The sequence below is a fragment of the Hordeum vulgare genome, chromosome 4H (genome assembly GCF_904849725.1).
Source record: "Hordeum vulgare subsp. vulgare chromosome 4H, MorexV3_pseudomolecules_assembly, whole genome shotgun sequence".
Lineage (NCBI taxonomy): Eukaryota > Viridiplantae > Streptophyta > Magnoliopsida > Poales > Poaceae > Hordeum > Hordeum vulgare.
In genome coordinates this window covers 457061591-457081356 of record NC_058521.1, presented here as the reverse complement: position 1 = coordinate 457081356, position 19766 = coordinate 457061591, and positions in this window count along the sequence as shown.

Here is a 19766-nt window from a genome sequence, read left to right as displayed (position 1 = left end):
ACACACGGAGTTGAGTAAGCAGGAATAAGTACTAGCACTCTAGAGTTTTGTTCTCATAGAGAGTGATTTGTAGTTGGAAATCTCATATATTTCTTAGGCAAATGACCTATCATACAATATAACTTTTTTACCATGTGAATTTACCATTGACACCTCGTTGATCAAGTCCAAAGAGATAGGGTTGTGCATATATAGTCACACCCGAGGACCATGTCATAGCCTTGTAGATGTAGTATTTTGGACCGATTATGGAACTTGTGCCGTTGTATTGAACAAGTAGTAGGTGGAATATGAGAGTAAGTTTTAGTTCTCCCCCACCAACAACTTTTACTAATTGATCATTTTGAGGGTTGTGCAAGTGGTTTTGGTTGTGAGTTTGAGGTCCATGTGTTGGAAATATGCCCTAGAGGCAATAATAAATTAGTTATTATTATATTTCTTTGTTCATGATAATCATTTATTATCCATGCTATAATTGTATTGATTGGAAACACAGTGCATGTGTGGATACATAGACAAAACACTGTCCCTAGTAAGCCTCTAGTTGACTAGCTCGTTGATCAAAGATGGTCAAGGTTTCCTGACCATAGGCAAGTGTTGTCACTTGATAACGGGATCACATCATTAGGAGAATCATGTGATGGACTAGACCCAAACTAATAGACGTAGCATGTTGATCGTGTCATTTTGTTGCTACTGTTTTCTGCGTGTCAAGTATTTGTTCCTATGACCATGAGATCATATAACTAAGTGACACCGGAGGAATGCTTTGTGTGTATCAAACGTCGCAACGTAACTGGGTGACTATAAAGATGCTCTACAGGTATCTCCGAAGGTGTTCGTTGAGTTAGTATGGATCGAGAATCGGATTTGTCACTCCGTGTGACGGAGAGGTATCTCGGGGCCCACTCGGTAATACAACATCACACACAAGCCTTGCAAGCAATGTGACTTAGTGTAAGTTGCGGGATCTTGTATTACGGAACGAGTAAAGAGACTTGCTGGTAAACGAGATTGAAATAGGTATGCGGATACTGACGGTTGAATCTCGGACAAGTAACATACCGAAGGACAAAGGGAATGACATACGGGATTATATGAATCCTTGGCACTGAGGTTCAAACGATAAGATCTTCGTAGAATATGTAGGATCCAATATGGGCATCCAGGTACCGCTATTGGATATTGACCGAGGAGTCACTCGGGTCATGTCTACATAGTTCTTGAGCCCGCAGGGTCTGCACACTTAAGGTTCGACGTTGTTTTATGCGTATTTGAGTTATATGGTTGGTTACCGAATGTTGTTCAGAGTCCCAGATGAGATCACGGACGTCACGAGGGTTTCCGGAATGGTCCGGAAACGAAGATTGATATATAGGATGACCTCATTTGGTTACTGGAAGGTTTTCGTGCATTACCGGAAAAGTTGCGGGCTCATCGGTAGTGTACTGGGAGTGCCGGGAGGTGTGCCGGGGACCATCAGGAGGGGTGTCAGGCCCCAAGGGGTCTCATGGGCTATGGGAAGAGATAAACCAGCCCCTAGTGGGCTGGAATAAGTTCCCACTAAGGCCCATAAGGTTTGAGAAGGAAAAAACACAAGGTGGAAAGAGTTTCCAAGTGGGAAGGTGGAATCCTACTCCAAGTAGGATTGGAGTAGGACTCCTCCACCTCCAATTTCGGCCAAACCTTTAGGTTTTGAGGCTGCCTCCTCCCCTCCCTCCCTCCTATATATAGTGGGGTTTTAGGGCTGATTTGAGACAACTTTTGCCACGGCAGCCCAACCACATACCTCCACGGTTTTTCCTCTAGATCGCGTTTCTGCGGAGCTCGGGCGGAGCCCTGCTGAGATTAGATCACCACCAACCTGTGCAGCGCCGTCACGTTGCCGGAGAACTCATCTACCTCTCCTTCTCTCTTTCTGGATCAAGAAGGGCGAGATCATCGTCGAGCTGTACGTGTGTTGAACGCGGAGGTGCGGTCCGTTCGGCACTAGATCGGAGCGCATCGTGGGACGGATCGCGAGATGGTTCATGGGACGGTTCGCGGGGCGGATCGAGGGACGTGAGGACGTTCCACTACATCAACCGCGTTTCTTAACGCTTCTGCTGTGTGATCTACAAGGGTACGTAGATCGGAAATCCCCTCTCGTAGATGGACATCACCATGATAGGTCTTCGTGCGCGTAAGAATTTTTTTGTTTCCCATGCGACGTTCCCCAACAGTGGCATCATGAGCTAGGTTCATGCGTAGATGTCTTCTCGAGTAGAACACAAAAGTTTTTGTGGGCGGTGATGTGTGTTTTTCTGCCCTCCTTAGTCTTTTCTTGATTCCGCGGTATTGTTGGATCGAAGCGGCTCGGACCGACATTACTCGTACGCTTACGAGAGACTGGTTTCGTCGCTACGAGTAATTCCGTTGCTCAAAGATGACTAGCGAGTGTCGGTTTCTCCAACTTTAGTTGAATCGGATTAGACCGAGGAGGTCCTTGGATGAGGTTAAATAGCAATTCATATATCTCCGTTGTGCAGTTTGCGTAAGTAAGATGTGATCCTACTAGATACCCTTGGTCACCACGTAAAACATGAACAACAATTAGAGGACGTCTAACTTGTTTTTGCAGGGTATGCTTGTGATGTGATATGGCCAACGATGTGATGTGATATATTGGATGTATGAGATGATCATGTTGTAATAGTTAATATCGACTTGCACGTCGATGGTACGGCAACCGGCAGGAGCCATAGGGTTGTCTTTAAACTAACGTTTGTGCTTGGAGATGCGTTTACTATATTGCTAGGACGTAGCTTTAGTAGTAATAGCATGAGTAGCACGACAACCCCGATGGCGACACGTTGATGGAGATCATGGTGTGACGCCGGTGACAAGAAGATCGTGCCGGTGCTTTGGTGATGGAGATTAAGAAGCACATGATGATGGCCATATCATGTCACTTATGAATTGCATGTGATGTTAATCCTTTATGCACCTTATCTTGCTTAGAACGACGGTAGCATTATGAGGTGATCTCTCACTAAAATTTCAAGACGAAATTGTGTTCTCCCCGACTATGCACCGTTGCGACAGTTCTTCGTTTCGAGACACCACGTGATGATCGGGTGTGATAGACTCAACGTTCACATACAACGGGTGCAAAACAGTTGCACACGCGGAACACTCGGGTTAAGCTTGACGAGCCTAGCATGTGCAGACATGGCCTCGGAACACATGAGACCGAAAGGTCGAGCATGAATCGTATAGTTGATATGATTAGCATAGAGATGCTTACCACTGAAACTATTCTCGACTCACGTGATGATCGGACTTGAGATAGTGGATTTGGATCATGTACCACTCAAATGACTAGAGAGATGTACTTTTTGAGTGGGAGTTCTTAAGTAATATGATTAATTGAACTAATTGTCATGAACATAGTCTAATGGTCTTTGCAAACTACAATGTAGCTTGCGCTATAGCTCTACTGTTTTTATATGTTCCTAGAGAAAATTTAGTTGAAAGTTGATAGTAGCAAACTTTGCAGACTGAGTCTGTAAAGCCGAGGATTGTCCTCGTTGCTGCGCAGAAGGATATGTCCTTAATGCACCACTCGGTGTGCTGCACCTCGAGCGTCGTCTGTAGATGTTGTGAACATCCGACATACACGTTTCTGATGACTACCCGATAGTTCAGTACAAAATACTTAATGGCTTAGAAGCAAGGCGCCGAAGACGTTTTGAAACGTCACGGAACATAAGAGATGTTCTAAAGAGATGAAATTGTGATTTCATGCTTGTGCCCTTGTTAAGAGGTATGAGACCTCCGACAAGATTCTTTGTCCACGAAGTAGAGGAGAAAAGCTCAATCATTGAGCGTGTGCTCAGATTATCTGAGTACGACAATCGCTTGAATCAAGTGGGAGTTGATCTTCCAGATAAGATAGTGATGGTTCTCCAAAGTCACTGCCACCAAGCTGTGAGAGCTTCGTGATGAACTATAACATATCAAGGATAGATACAATGATCCTTGAGGGATTCGCGATGTTTGACACTGCGAAAGTAGAAATCAAGAAGGAGCATCAATAGTTGATGGTTAGTAAAACCACTAAGTTTCGAGAAAGGTAAGGGCTAGAAGGGATACTTCGTGAAGCAGCAAAGCAGTTGCTGCACTAATGAAGAGACCCCAGATTAAACCCAAGCCCGGGACTAAGTGCTTCTGTTATGAGGGGAACGGTCACTGAGGCGGAGCAACTCTAGATACTTGGTAGATAAGAAGGCTGGCAAAAGTCAAAAGAAGTATATTTGATATACATGATGTTGATGTGTACTTTACTAGTACTCCTAGTAGCACGAGGGTATTGGATACTGGTTCGGTTGCTAAGTGATTAGTAACACGAAATGAAAGCTACGGCATAAACGGAGACTAGCTAAAGGCGAGGTGACGATACGTGTTGGAAGTGTTTCCAAGGTTGATATGATCAAACATCGCACACTCCCTCTACCATCGGGATTGGTGTTAAACCTAAATAATTGTTATTTGGTGCTTGCGTTAAGCATAAACATGACAGGATCGTGTTTATTTCAATAGGATTATTCATTTAAAGAGAATAATGGTTACTCTATTTGCTTGAATAATCACCTTCAATGGTTTATTGAATCTCGATCGTAGTGTTACACATGTTCATGATATTGGTGCCAAAAGATACGGGGTAATGATGATAGTAACACTTACTTGTGGCACTGCCGCTTGAGTCATGTTGGTATAAATTGCATGAAGAGGATCCATGCTGATGGATCTTTATACTCACTTGATTTTGAATCACTAGTGACATGCAAATCATACCACATGAGCAATGCCTTGTTTTCATTGAGATGAAACAAGATAGTAACTTGTTGGAAGTGATACATTTTGATGTATGCAGTCCAATGGGTGCTGAGGCACGCAGTGGATATCATTATGTTCTTACTTCAATGACGATTTGAGTAGATACAAGAGTATTTACTTAATGAATCATAAGTCTGAAATATTGAAAAGTTCAATTCTGTTTCAGGAGTGAAGTTCGTCGTAACAAGAGGATAAACTGTCTACGATATGATCATAGAAATGAATATCTGAGTTACGAGTTTTGGTACGTAGTTAAGACAATGTGGAAATTGTTTCGTAGTTCATGCTACCCGAAACATCATAGTGTGATGATGTGTCTGAACGTCATAGACACGCACTATTTGGTATGGTGCATGCTATGATGTCTCTTATGGAATTACCACTATCGTTTATGGGTTATGCATTAGAGACAACCGCATTCACTTTAAATAGGGCACCGCGTATTTCCGTTAAGATGACACAGTATAGACTGAGGTTTAGAGAAATCTAAACTGTCGTTTCTTGAAAGTTTGGGGCTTCGACACTTATGTGAAAAAGTTTCAGTCTGATAAGCTCGAACCCAAAGCGGATAAATGCATCTTCATAGGATATCAAAAACAGTTGGGTACATCTCCTATCTCAGATCCGAAAGCAAAGTGTTTGTTTCTAGAAACGGATCCTTTCTCGAGGAAAGGTTTCTCTCGAAAGAATTGAGTGGGAGGGTGGTAGAACTTGATGAGGTTATTGAACCATCACTTCAACCAGTGTGTAGCAGGGCGCAGGAAGTTGTTCCTGTGGCGCCTACACCAATTGAAGTGAAAGCTGATGATGGTGATCATCGAGCATCGGATCAAGTTACTACAAGCCTCGTAGGTTGACAAAGTCACGTACTACTGCAGAGTGGTACGGTAACCCTGTCTTGGAGATCATGTTGTTGAGCAACAGTGAACCTACGAGTTATGGAGAAAGCAATGGTGGGCCCGGATTCCGACAAATGGCTCGAAGCCATGAAATCCGAGAGAGGATCCATGTATGAAAACAAAGTGTAGACTTTGGAAGAACTACTTGATGGTCATAGGACTATTGAGTAAAGATGGATCTTTAAAAGGAAGACAAACGATGATGGTGATAAGTCACTATTAAGAAAATCTCGACTTGTGGCAAAGATGTTTCCGACAAGATCAAACAGTTGACTATGATGAGACTTTCTCACTCGTAGCGATGCTAAAAGTCTGTTAGAATTATGTTAGTAGTTGCTGCATTATTTATGAAATATTGCACATAGGATGTCAAAACATTGTTTCCTCGACGGTTTCCTTGAGCAAACATTGTATGTGATACAACCAGGAGGTTTTGTCGATCCTAAAGATACTAGCAAGTATGCAAGCTCCAGCGATCCTTCATTGGACTGGTGCAAGCATCTCGGAGTTGGAATATACACTTTGATGAGATGATCAAAGATTTTGGGTTTGTACAAGGTTTATGAGAAACTTGTATTTCCAAAGAAGTGAGTGGGAGCACTATAGAATTTCTGATAAGTATATGTGGTTGACATATTGTGGATCAGAAGTAATGTAGAATTTCTGTAAAGCATACAAGGTTGTTTGAAAGGAGTTTTCAAAGGAATACCTGGATTGCGCTACTTGAACATTGAGCATCAAAGATCTATGGAGATAGATCGAAAGCGGTTAATAGAAGTTTCAACAAGATGCATGCCTTGACAAGTTTTTGAAGGAGTTCAAAATAGATCAGCAAAGAAGGAGTTCTTGGTTGCGTTGTGAGGTGTGAATTTGAGTAAGACTCAAAACCCGACCCCGGAAGAATAAACAGAATAGACGAAGGTCGTCTTCTATGCCTTGGCCGTAGAATCTGAAGTATGCCATGCTGGGTACCGCACCTGATGTGTGCCTTGACTCAAAGTCTGTTGAGAGGTAGAGAAAGTGATCATGATTGAATCACTAGCAGCGGTCAAAATTTATCCTTAGTAACTGATGGACTAAGGAATTTTTCTCGATTATGGAGGTGGTTAAAAATTTCGTCGCAAAGGGTTACGTCGATGCAAGCTTTGACACTAATCCAAATAACTATGAGTAGTGAAACGGATTCGTATAGTAGAGTAGATATTTGGAGTATTTCTGAATAGCACATAGTAGCAGCATCTATAAAATGACATAAAGATTTGTAAAGAACACACGGATCTGAAAGTTTCAGAACCGTTGACTAAAACCTCTCTCACGAGCAAGACGTGATCAGACCCCATAACTATATGGGTGTTGGATTCATTGGAATCACATGGTGATGTGAACTAGATTATTGACTCTAGTGCAAGTGGGAGACTGTTGGAAATATGCCCTAGAGGCAATAATAAATTAGTTATTATTATATTTCTTTGTTCATGATAATCGTTTATTATCCATGCTATAATTTTATTGATTGGAAACGCAGTGCATGTGTGGATACATAGACAAAACACTGTCCTTAGTAAGCCTCTAGCTGACTAGCTCGTTGATCAAAGATGGTCAAGGTTTCCTGACCATAGGCAAGTGTTGTCACTTGATAACGGGACCACGTCATTAGGAGAATCATGTGATGGACTATACCCAAACTAATAGACGTAGAATGTTGATCGTGTCATTTTGTTGCTACTGTTTTCTGCGTGTCAAGTATTTGTTCCTATGACCATGAGATCATATAACTCACTGACACCGTAGGAATGCTTTGTGTCTATCAAACGTCGCAACATAATTGGGTGACTATAAAGATGCTCTACAGGTATCTCCGAAGGTGTTTGTTGAGTTAGTATGGATCGAGACTGGGATTTGTCACTCTATGTGACGGAGAGGTATCTCGGGGCCCACTCGGTAATACAACATCACACACAAGCCTTGCAAGAAATGTAACTTAGTGTAAGTTGCGGGATCTTGTATTACGGAACGAGTAAAGGGACTTGCCGGTAAACGAGATTGAAATAGGTATGCGGATACTGACGGTCGAATCTCAGGCAAGTAACATACCGAAGGACAAAGGGAATGACATACGGGATTATATGAATCCTTGGCAGTGAGGTTCAAACGATAAGATCTTCATAGAATATGTAGGATCCAATATGGGCATCCAGGTCCCGCTATTGGATATTGACCGAGGAGTCACTCGGGTCATGTCTACGTAGTTCTCGAGCCCGCACGGTCTGCACACTTAAGGTTCGACGTTGTTTTATGCGTATTTGAGTTATATGGTTGGTTACCGAATGTTGTTCGGAGTCCCTGATGAGATCACGGATGTCACGAGGGTTTCCGGAATGGTCCGGAAAAGAAGATTGATATATAGGATGACCTCATTTGGTTACCGGAAGGTTTTCGTGCATTACCGGAAAAGTTTCGGGCTCATCGGTAGTGTACTGGGAGTGCCGGGAGGTGTGCCGGGGACCATCAGGAGGGGTGTCACGCCCCAAGGTGTCTCATGGGCTATGGGAAGAGATAAACCAGCCCCTGGTGGGCTGGAATAAGTTCCCACTAAGGCCCATAAGGTTTGAGAAGGAAAAAACACAAGGTGGAAAGAGTTTCCAAGTGGGAAGGTGGAATCCTACTCCAAGTAGGATTGGAGTAGGACTCCTCCACCTCCAATTTCGGCCAAACCTTTAGGTTTTGAGGCTGCCTCCTCCCCTCCCTCCCACCTATATATAGTGGGGTTTTAGGGCTGATTTGAGACAACTTTTGCCATGGCAGCCTGACCACATACCTCCACGGTTTTTCCTCTAGATCGCGTTTCTGCGGAGCTCGGGCGGAGCCCTGCTGAGATTAGATCACCACCAACCTCCGGAGCGCCGTCACGCTGCCGGAGAACTCATCTACCTCTCCGTCTCTCTTGCTGGATTAAGAAGGCCGAGATCATCGTCGAGCTGTACGTGTGCTGAACGCAGAGGTGCCGTCCGTTTGACACTAGATCGGAGCGGATCGCGGGACGGTTCGTGGGACGGTTTGCGGGGCGGATCGAGGGACGTGAGCACGTTCCACTACATCAACCGCGTTTCTTAACGCTTCTGCTGTGCGATCTACAAGGGTACGTAGATCGGAAATCCCCTCTCGTAGATGGACATCACCATGATAGGTCTTCGTGCGCGTAGGAAAATTTTTGTTTCCCATGCGACGTTCCCCAACACCATGAAGGTTTGTGTATTTAGAGAGCCCACAAGAGCACTTCCCTTTCTCCTACAATTTCAATCTGTAATGTGAATGTGTCGACTGTGCTCTTCCCCTTTAATGCTTGGACATATATTTGCATGTATTATTGTTCTTTAGTAGGGGATGTAACATGAGTTTCAGTTTCACGTAAGTTATTATTCGACTATAACTGCCCACCTTGTTCATATCCTTCTTCTTCTACTACCATAAGATACGCCTTATGTTGAGAGCATTTGTGGCCCAAAAACCACCTCTCTATGCAATATATGCATTGATTAGACATCTATTTTCTGTTAATAGAATTTTCACGGGGGCATGCACTTTTTTCAAAAGGAATAATATTGTTGCTTTCTTGGTAATAGTTATTGGAAGTGAATGTTCTTGTTTATGAAGTAGCATTTGCTTTCTTGTTCCATGTGTTTGGTAATCTTTATTGCATCATACAAGATAGTAGGTTGGAAGGTTTTAAATTATGTTTTATTTCCCCTCAATTCATTATTATAATATTTGACATAATAGCTCTTTTTCATTTTTTTATTTTCCTTTTTCTAACATGACATCTTGTCCTCAAAATGATGAGTGTGTTCAGAAACTGATTTTGAGCCTTGTTTCATTGAGTTAAAAACCTCCACTACTCATAGGAGCTATTTCCATTAAATCTCTTATGGAGTACCTCACGAAATTATTGCTTGATTGTTTTTTTTAGTACACTAGATTTTTCATAACCAAGTATCAACTCTACAAGTAATGTACATGTGAGCATAATCAAATTTGGCACTTTTAGGTACATAGACCATTGCAAAATATTTCTTAGTAGTTCTCAACCATTCTTGTGGGTTTGTTCCATCAGACCTAGGAATATGCATGCTTTAGGTATGTATATATAAAATTGAGCTTCTCTATCAAATCCATATTGTTTGTCCGCTGTGTTGTGTGGCCCTCCTCATCTATCATTTTGTTGCACATGTTGTCGATTTGGCAGCTAAGGAGGGGCATGCATGTGTACTTGTTATGTGTATAGTTGCTCCCCTGGTTGTTATAGGTGATGTTGGTATGGATGTTGGATTGGTAGTGAGTATGGTTGAGGTGGTATTTGTGGTGTTGGCATGTAAGAGGATGTTTGCTGATATGATGGAATGTCTGTGTAATGCTGGTTTTAGGTAGGTGGCAATGGGTTATAGAATTCCTTATTTAAAATTGTCTTCAAATATTATGCCCATTTGACACATGATTTTTTCTTTCTTATTTAACAGCAATTCTAAAATTGGCTCCCTTTGTGACACTTTCATCCATTTTGAGTACTAATGGTGTTAAGTGACACCTAAAAAGATGATTCTACCCTTGTTGTGACATCTCACCAAAATTATTCATATGAATGAAAAAGAAATAATTTTTTCTTGTCGTTAAATGCAAAATTGAGCACAACCTCCCCTATAAACGTGGAAACAAATCTACATCTCAGATTTAAATTATATCAAAATTAAGTTAAAAAATTGGGCACAACATCCCATGTATTTCGATGCCACACAATTCATATGAACATATTCAACACACTATTTTCGAAATTGCCAATAGCATGAGACATAAACATCCAGGTTCACATCCAAGTACATATAGATAGGACTTACAACATATCTAGGTTCACATATATGGGCCCATCATATGGGCAACACAAAAGTGACCTAAAGTCTACATATATGGTCCAAGTCATACATACATGCCATGAGTAGTACAAAAGAGGCTTTAGGTTCACATACATGAGATCAAATCCACATAACATAACATGAGCATCAACAAAAGTAACTTTAAGTGAAAGAAATTAGATGAAGTTCACAAGCTAAGCCTTCTTTTGCTTCTTGTGCTCATTGCAGGGTTGGATGGGTATTTTTTTTGCTTCTAGTGCCCATTTCAGGGTTGTCAATGGCACCATAGGACTATTTTCATCATTTTTATCAAACTCCATCTTTTTTCCTTCTCGCCTTTACCTTCACGTGATAGTTTCCTTGCTCCATAGAAACATGAATGTGATGAGGTTGGTTGGATCTAGTTCTTGATTTGCACTTGTGCATGTATGACAACAGTAATATTAGAGCACAACATTAACTATGCACAATATGTGATACTGAAATACAAAATTAGCAAAGGTCGCCTTTTAACCCCTTTTCTATTTTTCTTATTTGCAATCTCCAAAGTTTGGCTATGTGTTCCCTTCTTAGTGGTTGTAGTTTCCAAGTTTATGTTATGGAGTGAGTGAATACATACAAATCAAACTCGGTTTTCATTTGGCATAAATCAAATTCAGTATTCATTTGGAAGAAGCATAAGTGTAGAATTGCTAACCTGGGTGGAAATACATAGCACTTGTCGATGCTTCATCACCTCTTGGTACAATCAATGACTTAGATGATTTGGTAGTCTTCCTCCTCTTCTTTGGTGGTTCCCTACACGAGCAATAAGAAAGTAGTTAACATGCATAATTGATTGCAAAACAGTAATCCAAGAAAGTAGTTAACATGTAATAGAAAGTAGAATGCATGGTTGATTACCTCACAACCATCAAGGCAATAATGTTGCTTTGTTCCCATCCTTGCACTTTTGCCGATGGTGCTTGTATTCCTTACAAATAGAGCACACATGCTAGCCATTTTTTCTTTTTTTTCTCACCACAACCCTCATGCCTCTCTGTTTGGGGCTGACCAACTTTTTTTAATAAGGGTAGATGCACAAAGAATCCATGGTTGGTTTCAGGCCACTAGGGCTGACCCGTTTCTCATGCCTTGGTTGTCTTCTACGGCGTCATCTCCATCCACAACAACACCACCATCCATAGCCTAATTCATCATTGTCACGCTAGGATTAGTAAGACAAGGGAGGAGAAGGAGATGAGAGCGTCGAGTAAGGCGAGAAGGGAGAGGCCGGTTTGGCCTTTCCTTTTCTTTTTCTCATGCTTATTATGCAGAGCGGCAATTTTATCTAACTACAAAGAACTAACATTGATCAATACAATTTTTAATGGTTTCTCCAAACAGAACTGACATTAGTGTTAGAAGGGGGCAAATTAACACTTTGTGTTAGATAAGGAAGACTACTTTTTTGTAGTATTAAATAAGGAACCAACATTTAAAATAGTGTTATATAAAAGAATTGCTCAATGGGTTTTGTGGAAAATTTTGTGGGTTGTAGTTGGGTGGAGGTGGGGGTGATAGAGGTGAGGAAGGCGAGGGTCCCGATCTTTCGATGAGATGATAACTATCGATTTGGTGGAGACGACTTTGATGATCCGACTACAAACGTTCACGACGTTGCGCCTTAGCAATCACTAAACCAATCCCCAAGAGGTTATTGACCACGCTTGTTAGAGCATATATCTCCATATGTGGTTTTGGTAATTGATGACAATTCCTATGGACTAATGGTTGCCTTAAGTTATATTTATAGGATTTGTCCATATGCACTTCTTGAAGTCCATCTGTTGGGTTCAAGGAGTTTATATGATGACCAAGGTGGTATTCAAGGTATTATCCAAAGAATGGTCATAGAGACACAAGGTTGATCAAGATCGTCAAACAAAGAGTAAATCAAGATGATCAACACACAAAGCGTACAAGATGTACCGAGAGTGATCAAGTGATCCCATGGTATGGTAAGCATTGTCCATTACGTATTTGTGTACTAACCCATGGTCTTCGTGAGAGTTCTATGTGGGGTTAGGTGTGTTTCCATGGGCTTGCGTCAAGAGCAAGATCTCATACAACCCATGGAGGATGACGTCAAGTGGTGGAGGATGGTGGCAATGGACTTGTGAAGATATGTTGAAGAGCGGCTCATCCATAGTGTGTATGGGGGAGCAATCAACTAGTCTTCATCAAGCCAACACAATCAAGAAAGGTGGTCCATATTGAGGAAGCCAAGATCGTCGTCATCTATCTCAATAGGATGAGGTGCAAAGTATAGGTTTGCCCTTGATAGTTTTTTTGTTTTAGGATAGATTGTCGTACTGTCAAGGGGGGCTCTCAAGTGAGTAGCTTGATCGTATCGTTCGTTGAGAGCTCAAACCATTTGCATCCTTGCATCATACTTCTTGGTTCTTGTTTGGTATTTCTCTTTGCGAGTTTTAGAGATTATGTTCATCTTCATGACAAGCTCGAGTTCATAAAAAACGGAGTCCATGTGCATATTCTATGATGTTTTCGATGTTGGGAGTTTTTACCAGTCTTATTCGAAGAAGGGTTCTCACCATTTTCTTATGGGAATTTTCTCACTTGCTTCTTATTGATATTTATATCAATATTGTGTTAGCCCATGTCATTAGCTTTCCAACAAACTTGGTTTCGTTGAATTTGGAGTTCGTATGTGAAAGTCAGAGCAGTTTCAGTATCCAGCGGGAGTACCGCTCCTCGTGCGAGCGGTAGTACCGCCCCCGGAGCGGTAGTACCGCCCCCGGAGTGGTAGTAATTTTTTACTACCACTCCCTAGCGGTAGTACCGCTCCAGGAGCGGTAGTACCGCTCCGTCAAACTGTTTTTCACATCCTTTTTGGCCTCAGCATGGTTGGTGAACCTACCGAGCGGTAGTACCGCTCCCATGAGTGGTAGTACCGCTCTGTGCGAGCTGTGAAGCATAACGGTTGGATTTTTTTCCCACCTAAAAAGGAGGTCTTCTTCCCCATTGAACCTTATCTCTTTAGCTCGTGTTCTTCCCCCATTGTTGACCTTCTTCGAGCTTGCTAACTCTCAATCCCTCCAATGATTCTTGCTAGTTCTTGAGGGAAAAGAGAGAGGAGATCTAGATCCACATTTCCACCAATCACTTTATCCTCTAAGTAAGGGGAACCCATTGGGTCTATATCTTGGAGTTCTTCGTGTTCCTCTTCATTCTTCCTCTCATTTTCCTCCCTAGCATTAGTTGCTTTGGTGGGATTTGGGAGAGAGGGATTTGGGCACTCTGTGTTCCCTTGCCATTGCATTTGGTGCATCGGTTTGAGTTCTCCACGGTGATACGTGGAAGTGAGAAGTTGAGAAGCTTATTACCTTTGGGTACTTGGTACCCCTAGAAGCTTGGTGGTGCCTCGGAGCTCAATCATTGTGGTGTAAAGCTCCGGGCAAGCGCCGGGGTCTCCAACTAAGTTGTGGAGATTGCCCCGAGCATTTGTTGTCACCTCGAAGCCATATGCCATTGTGGTGAAGCTTCGTGGTGTTGTTGGGAGCCTCCAATTAAGTTGTGGAGATTGCCCCAACCTTGTTTGTACGAGTTCGGTGACCGCCCTCAAGGGTCCCTTAGTGGAATCACGGCATCTTGCATTGTGCGAGGGCGTGAGGAGATTACGGTGGCCTTAATGGCATCTTGGGGAGCATTGTGCCTCCACACCGCTCCAACGGAGATTAGCATCCGCAAGGGTGTGAACTTCAGCATACATCATCGTCTCCACGTGCCTCGGTTATCTTTTACTCGAACCCTTTACTTATGCACTTTACTTTGTGATAGCCATATTGTTTCTTGTCATATATCTTGCTATCACTTAGTTGTTTATCTTGCTTAGCATAAGTTGTTGGTGCACATAGTTGAGCCTGGTTGTTTTAGGTTTTGTGCTTGACATATTAAACGTTAGTTTTATTCTGCATTTGTTCAAGCCTAAACCGTAATTATTTTAAAGCGCCTTTTCACCCCCCCCTCTAGGCGACATCCACGTCCTTTCAACGCTGGAGCACGATCAACCTGACCATGAAGGTCTATTCCTACAAGCAATCGAAGAACAAGCAAGAATATGATATTGTAATCTGAATATTGCGAATATATATGAAGTATTGATAAGAGTGGGGATCCGAAAGCGGTATTAGTCTGGTCGTTGGACAAAAACGAAGTACACGAAGTTGCAATGGCTAACTTTTTACTAAACAAATCCCAAGCAAAAAGCTACTAGGTTGATCTACTTATATAGAAGCAAGGGGTGGCGGCCAAGGAGGTGGGAGGACATCCCAAGGCAGCCTAAAACTAACTCTAGGTCGTACAAGGCCTATGGGCCCATGTGGAGGTGATGCAACACCTTTAGATTTGTTGTTTGACTCGGATTCTGGTGCAACGTCATATTTTTTGGTCGATATCTCCATGCTCCGGACGAATTTAAAGGTGAATCCAATTGGGCGTGAAAGCACATAAAATATACTTTGCAGCGCAAAAATAATTACGCAATTGAGAGTCCGGATGAAAAAGTTGAAGGCGTTTTGGTACATGTATGTCTCTGCTGTCCGAATCTGAGTCCAGAATGTGAAAGACTTGGACTCTTATCTTCTCTTGAGCTAAAAGTGACGTGAGAGAACTTTTTGAACAACAACTAATTATTTCTTTTGACATGAGAGGACCTCTTGAATAGCATCCAACCATTTCCTATTCCCTTGTCATCACACGTGATTCATACAAGTGTTCGGCCATTCTGTATTTAGGCATAAAATAAAAACACGTGATGTATTTTTTTCCGTATAACATAAATAAATTATTGCATGAATTTTATCAGAAATCACCTCAAATAAATACACATATGAAATGATTGTGATAATATCAAAGGTAGTCATGTCCTCATCATCCTCCCCTTTTTGAAAGTAAATTCGTCCTCGGCGCTGCTTAATCTGAAATTTGGCTAACAAAAGATACAAGGTGTACATGTTGTATATGTATATGTCATCCATTTGTACTTCCCTTGGTTTTTGCACATATGACACATGTATACATGAGTAACTTTCATATGTTATGAAATATAAAGCCAAAATATTATCACAAGAAGTAGAAAGCATGAAAATATTGCAACCCAGCTTGCACATATGAGTGAAGTCCTTATTCATATCAAAAGATTGACAATGTTCATCATTAAACCATCCTAACATTGGTGAATACACTTTCATTGTTTCAAATTTACATGCTACAACATTCTTAAATAAACAAACATGCAACAAGTCATTTGACATAGAATCATCACCAAGATTAGAGGTCATATTAAAATGATTAAACACTGGCACAATTATTTTGAAAAATACTTGATGCAAATTTGATTTATTCTTTGACTCACATGGTTCTTTTTCATCAACAGTTAATTTAATCGGTTCACTCAACATTGTTGATATTGTACTTAGTTGATCGCATGGCAAAGTCAAATCATGAACATAGTCCTCCAAAATAGGTTGTGTGACCAAAGTAATGGATAGCTCATCACATGTTACATTGCAATTGACAAGGCATTCATCATACTCATGTGGAGGTGGAAGATAAGTACCTTTGTCATTACCTCTTATGGTCAACTCATATGATGTAGCCACTCTCGATGGTAACGTGTCACATGTTGAAGGTGATATAGCCCTCACAACAATTGATGTGGTTGTCATCGTATGCCCAGTAGTTGAAGGAACAACCATATCAACTCTTGGAATAAGCACCTTGCACTCTTTCTCCTTGTGGGCAACACGTCGTTTTATTTCCTGTTCAGCTTTGCAAGCAAGAAAAAAAACGATCCATAAGATAACACTTTTCATGAATTACTATCTCCAGAATATCATGGTTTAATCCTTCCCAAAATCTATCCATAAAATCTTCTTCACTTTCTACTAATGAGGAATGCAACAAGGTTGTTTGTAAATCATCATAATATTTTGTTACGGTGTCACTACCTTGTTTTAAATGTTGTAACTTTTTAATCATGTCACGAGTATAATAAGCAGGAACGAATGTATGTCTCATGGCAAGTTTCAAATCATCCCAAGTAGTAGGTATGTAATCAGGGTGTAACCGACAATATCCACCCCACCAAACTGAAGCATAGCCGGTGAAAGAACCAACCGCGACCGTAACTTTCTTATGTTCAACAAAATTATGGGAAGCAAATATATAATTTATTTCAAATTCCCATTAAATATATAAAGCAGGTATAAAACGACCATTAAATGATGGTATAGAAACATTAACCTGATCATGCACATTTGGATCTCTATGCACCTCTCGTAATGGTTGTTTTGTTGGCATGTCTCCCACAATCGAAGAAGCCCATGGATTGACAACTCTGGATCCTGTCATAACTAGTAGAAAAAAAACAAAATTCAAAAATATTGTTCCTATGAACTGCTGGGAAGTGGTGGTGGTGGTGGTGGTGTGTGTCACAAATCCGTCAAGCCAATCTCAAATTCTTACCAGTTCTTACCCAGCAACAGGTGGTGATCGGCAACTGGTGTAGTCAAAACTCTCAAAGCTTGGATATAGCGATTGTTAGGTGGCATCAAACACGCGATGTAGATGTATGTGGAGCTGGGAGGGCTTATAATATATGGTAGCAAAAGACTAGCAATAATCAATTCAGAGATGCAATGTTGAATAAACGCTCAACGACGGTACTGTGCTGGTCCTAGGCTAGACCGTACTAGAGATGCAAGCCTAGAACACTAACGAAGTCACGTCAAAGCACAAACAACAGCAATGTACGATATGAAGTAGCTCTGGATAGGAAGATATAAGTGAAGATTACAATGGCAGTAAAGATAGTGATGATAAATGACCCCCAAGCAGGATAAACCAAAACTTTCCTCTTGAAAATATGATGTAAAATTTCTGATATTTTTTCTCAAGAATTCTACTGACTCAAGCTTTCGAATGCAAAAAAGAATCACTCAATTCCGAATCGTATGGGGACTCAAAAAATTCAGAAACGGGCCTGAAAAATATTGACAAACTGTGTTCCTCACGTTCGGAGGGCAAAAAGTCCTATTTAGAAGCCGATTTGGAGGTGACAATAATGAACTAGCTTGATGAAGTATTCAGATGCGACTCGTCGATAGCTCGAATTTGAGTACTCGCGGAGCCAAAACGGACGTCGCGGAGCCAAAAAGAGTTGTCAATGCGAATTCACATACGGGATTGACTCTATATAGATCTGAAATTTGTATTTTTTTTCTCTTCCCTTTTTTTCTCTCACTTTTTTTTACCTTTTTCTCTCTATTTTTCTCTCACTTCTTTTCTCTTGTTTTTCTCTCACTTTTTTTTCTCTTCTCTCGAACAAACAATTAAGATGCAGATTGGATCAAGCACAAATGCGAATGACCTCAAGTATGATAATGACAATGAACAATTAAAACACGTGGTGAATATTGATGGATGGTGGTGGGCGACAACGGAAGGGATGACGGCGGCGTGGTGGTGGTATATGACAGCAGCGATGAGGATGGTGCGACGGCGACGTGACAACTTGTGAACAGAACTCGAAACTCTAAAAGACTAGACGCTAAGACCAGCAACTTGACACAACGATGCAACCGATAATTCAACTATGCAAGCACTAAAAAGAAAATTGCAAAGGCTCAGACTCGCTTGGACAAAGGATGACTAGATCTAACTCTTTTTTCTGGGTTTTTCTGGGGTAATAGGTAAGAAAAATAAATCTAATCTAGGGATAACTGGAAATTCTCACCGAGCAACCTGAAAACTGATACCACTTGATCAACCTGACCATGAAGTCTATTCCTGCAAGCAATCTAAGAACAAGCAAGAATATGATATTGCAATCTGAATATTGCGAATATATATGAAGTATTGATAAGAGTGGGGATCCGAAAGCGGTCTTAGTCTGGTCGTTGGACACAAACGAAGTACACGAAGTTGCAATGGCTAACTTTTTACTAAACAAATCCCAAGCAAAAAGCTACTAGGTTGATCTACTTATATAGAAGCAAGGGGTGGCAGCCAAGGTGGTGAGAGGACATCCCAAGGCAGCCTAAAACTAACCCTAGGTCGTACAAGGACTATGGGCCCAAGTGGAGGTGATGCAACACCTTTAGACTTGTTGTTTGACTCGGATTCTGACCCAACATCATATTTTTTGGTCGATATCTCCACGCTCCGGAAGAATTTCAAGGTGATTCCAATTGGGTCTGAAAGCACATAAAATATACTTTGCAGCGCAAAAATATTTACGCAATTCGGAGTCCGGATAAGAAAGTTGAAGGCGTTTTGGCACGGGTATGTTTGTGCAGTCCGAATCTGAGTCCAGAACGTGAAAGACTTGGACTCAATCTTCTCTTGGGCTAAAAGTAACGTGAGAGAACTTATTGAACAACAACTAATTATTTCTTTTGACATGAGAGGACCTCTTGAATAGCATCCAACCATTTCCTCTTCCCTTGTCATCACACGTGATTCATACAAGTGTTTGTCTATTTTGCATTTAGGCATAAAATAAAAACAGGTGAAGTATTTTTGTTCCGGATAACATAAATAAATTATTGCATGACTTTTATAAGAAATCACCTCAAATAAATACGCATATGCAATGATTGTGATAATATCAAAGGTAGTCATGTCCTCATGAGGGGGTCTAAATTGTACATGTGGTAGGTAAGGGTTTTGGGGAGAGGGAGCAATATAGCTTTATTGCTCAAAAGATTCTAGATTAGGAGTAGTTTGTGTGTACTTTTGAGGAGGCATCTCTACTTGTGAGGGTCGTGCTTCATAGTAGTACTATTAGTGCTCATGAAGTGTGAATTAATGCTCCTTATATTCCTAATAATACTGCTCGCATGGCTCATACCTAACTAGTTCTCGTGCCTCGTTAGTTCTTATTCACCAATGTGCCACACTAGTGTGAGGACAGTTTCCCTTTCAAGAAAGGCTTTATTTTTTGGTGAATACGCAAAGCTTGCATATCTTTCATTCATAGAAGGTTAGAAATTACAAGTAACCAAGCATGGGTCCATGCGGG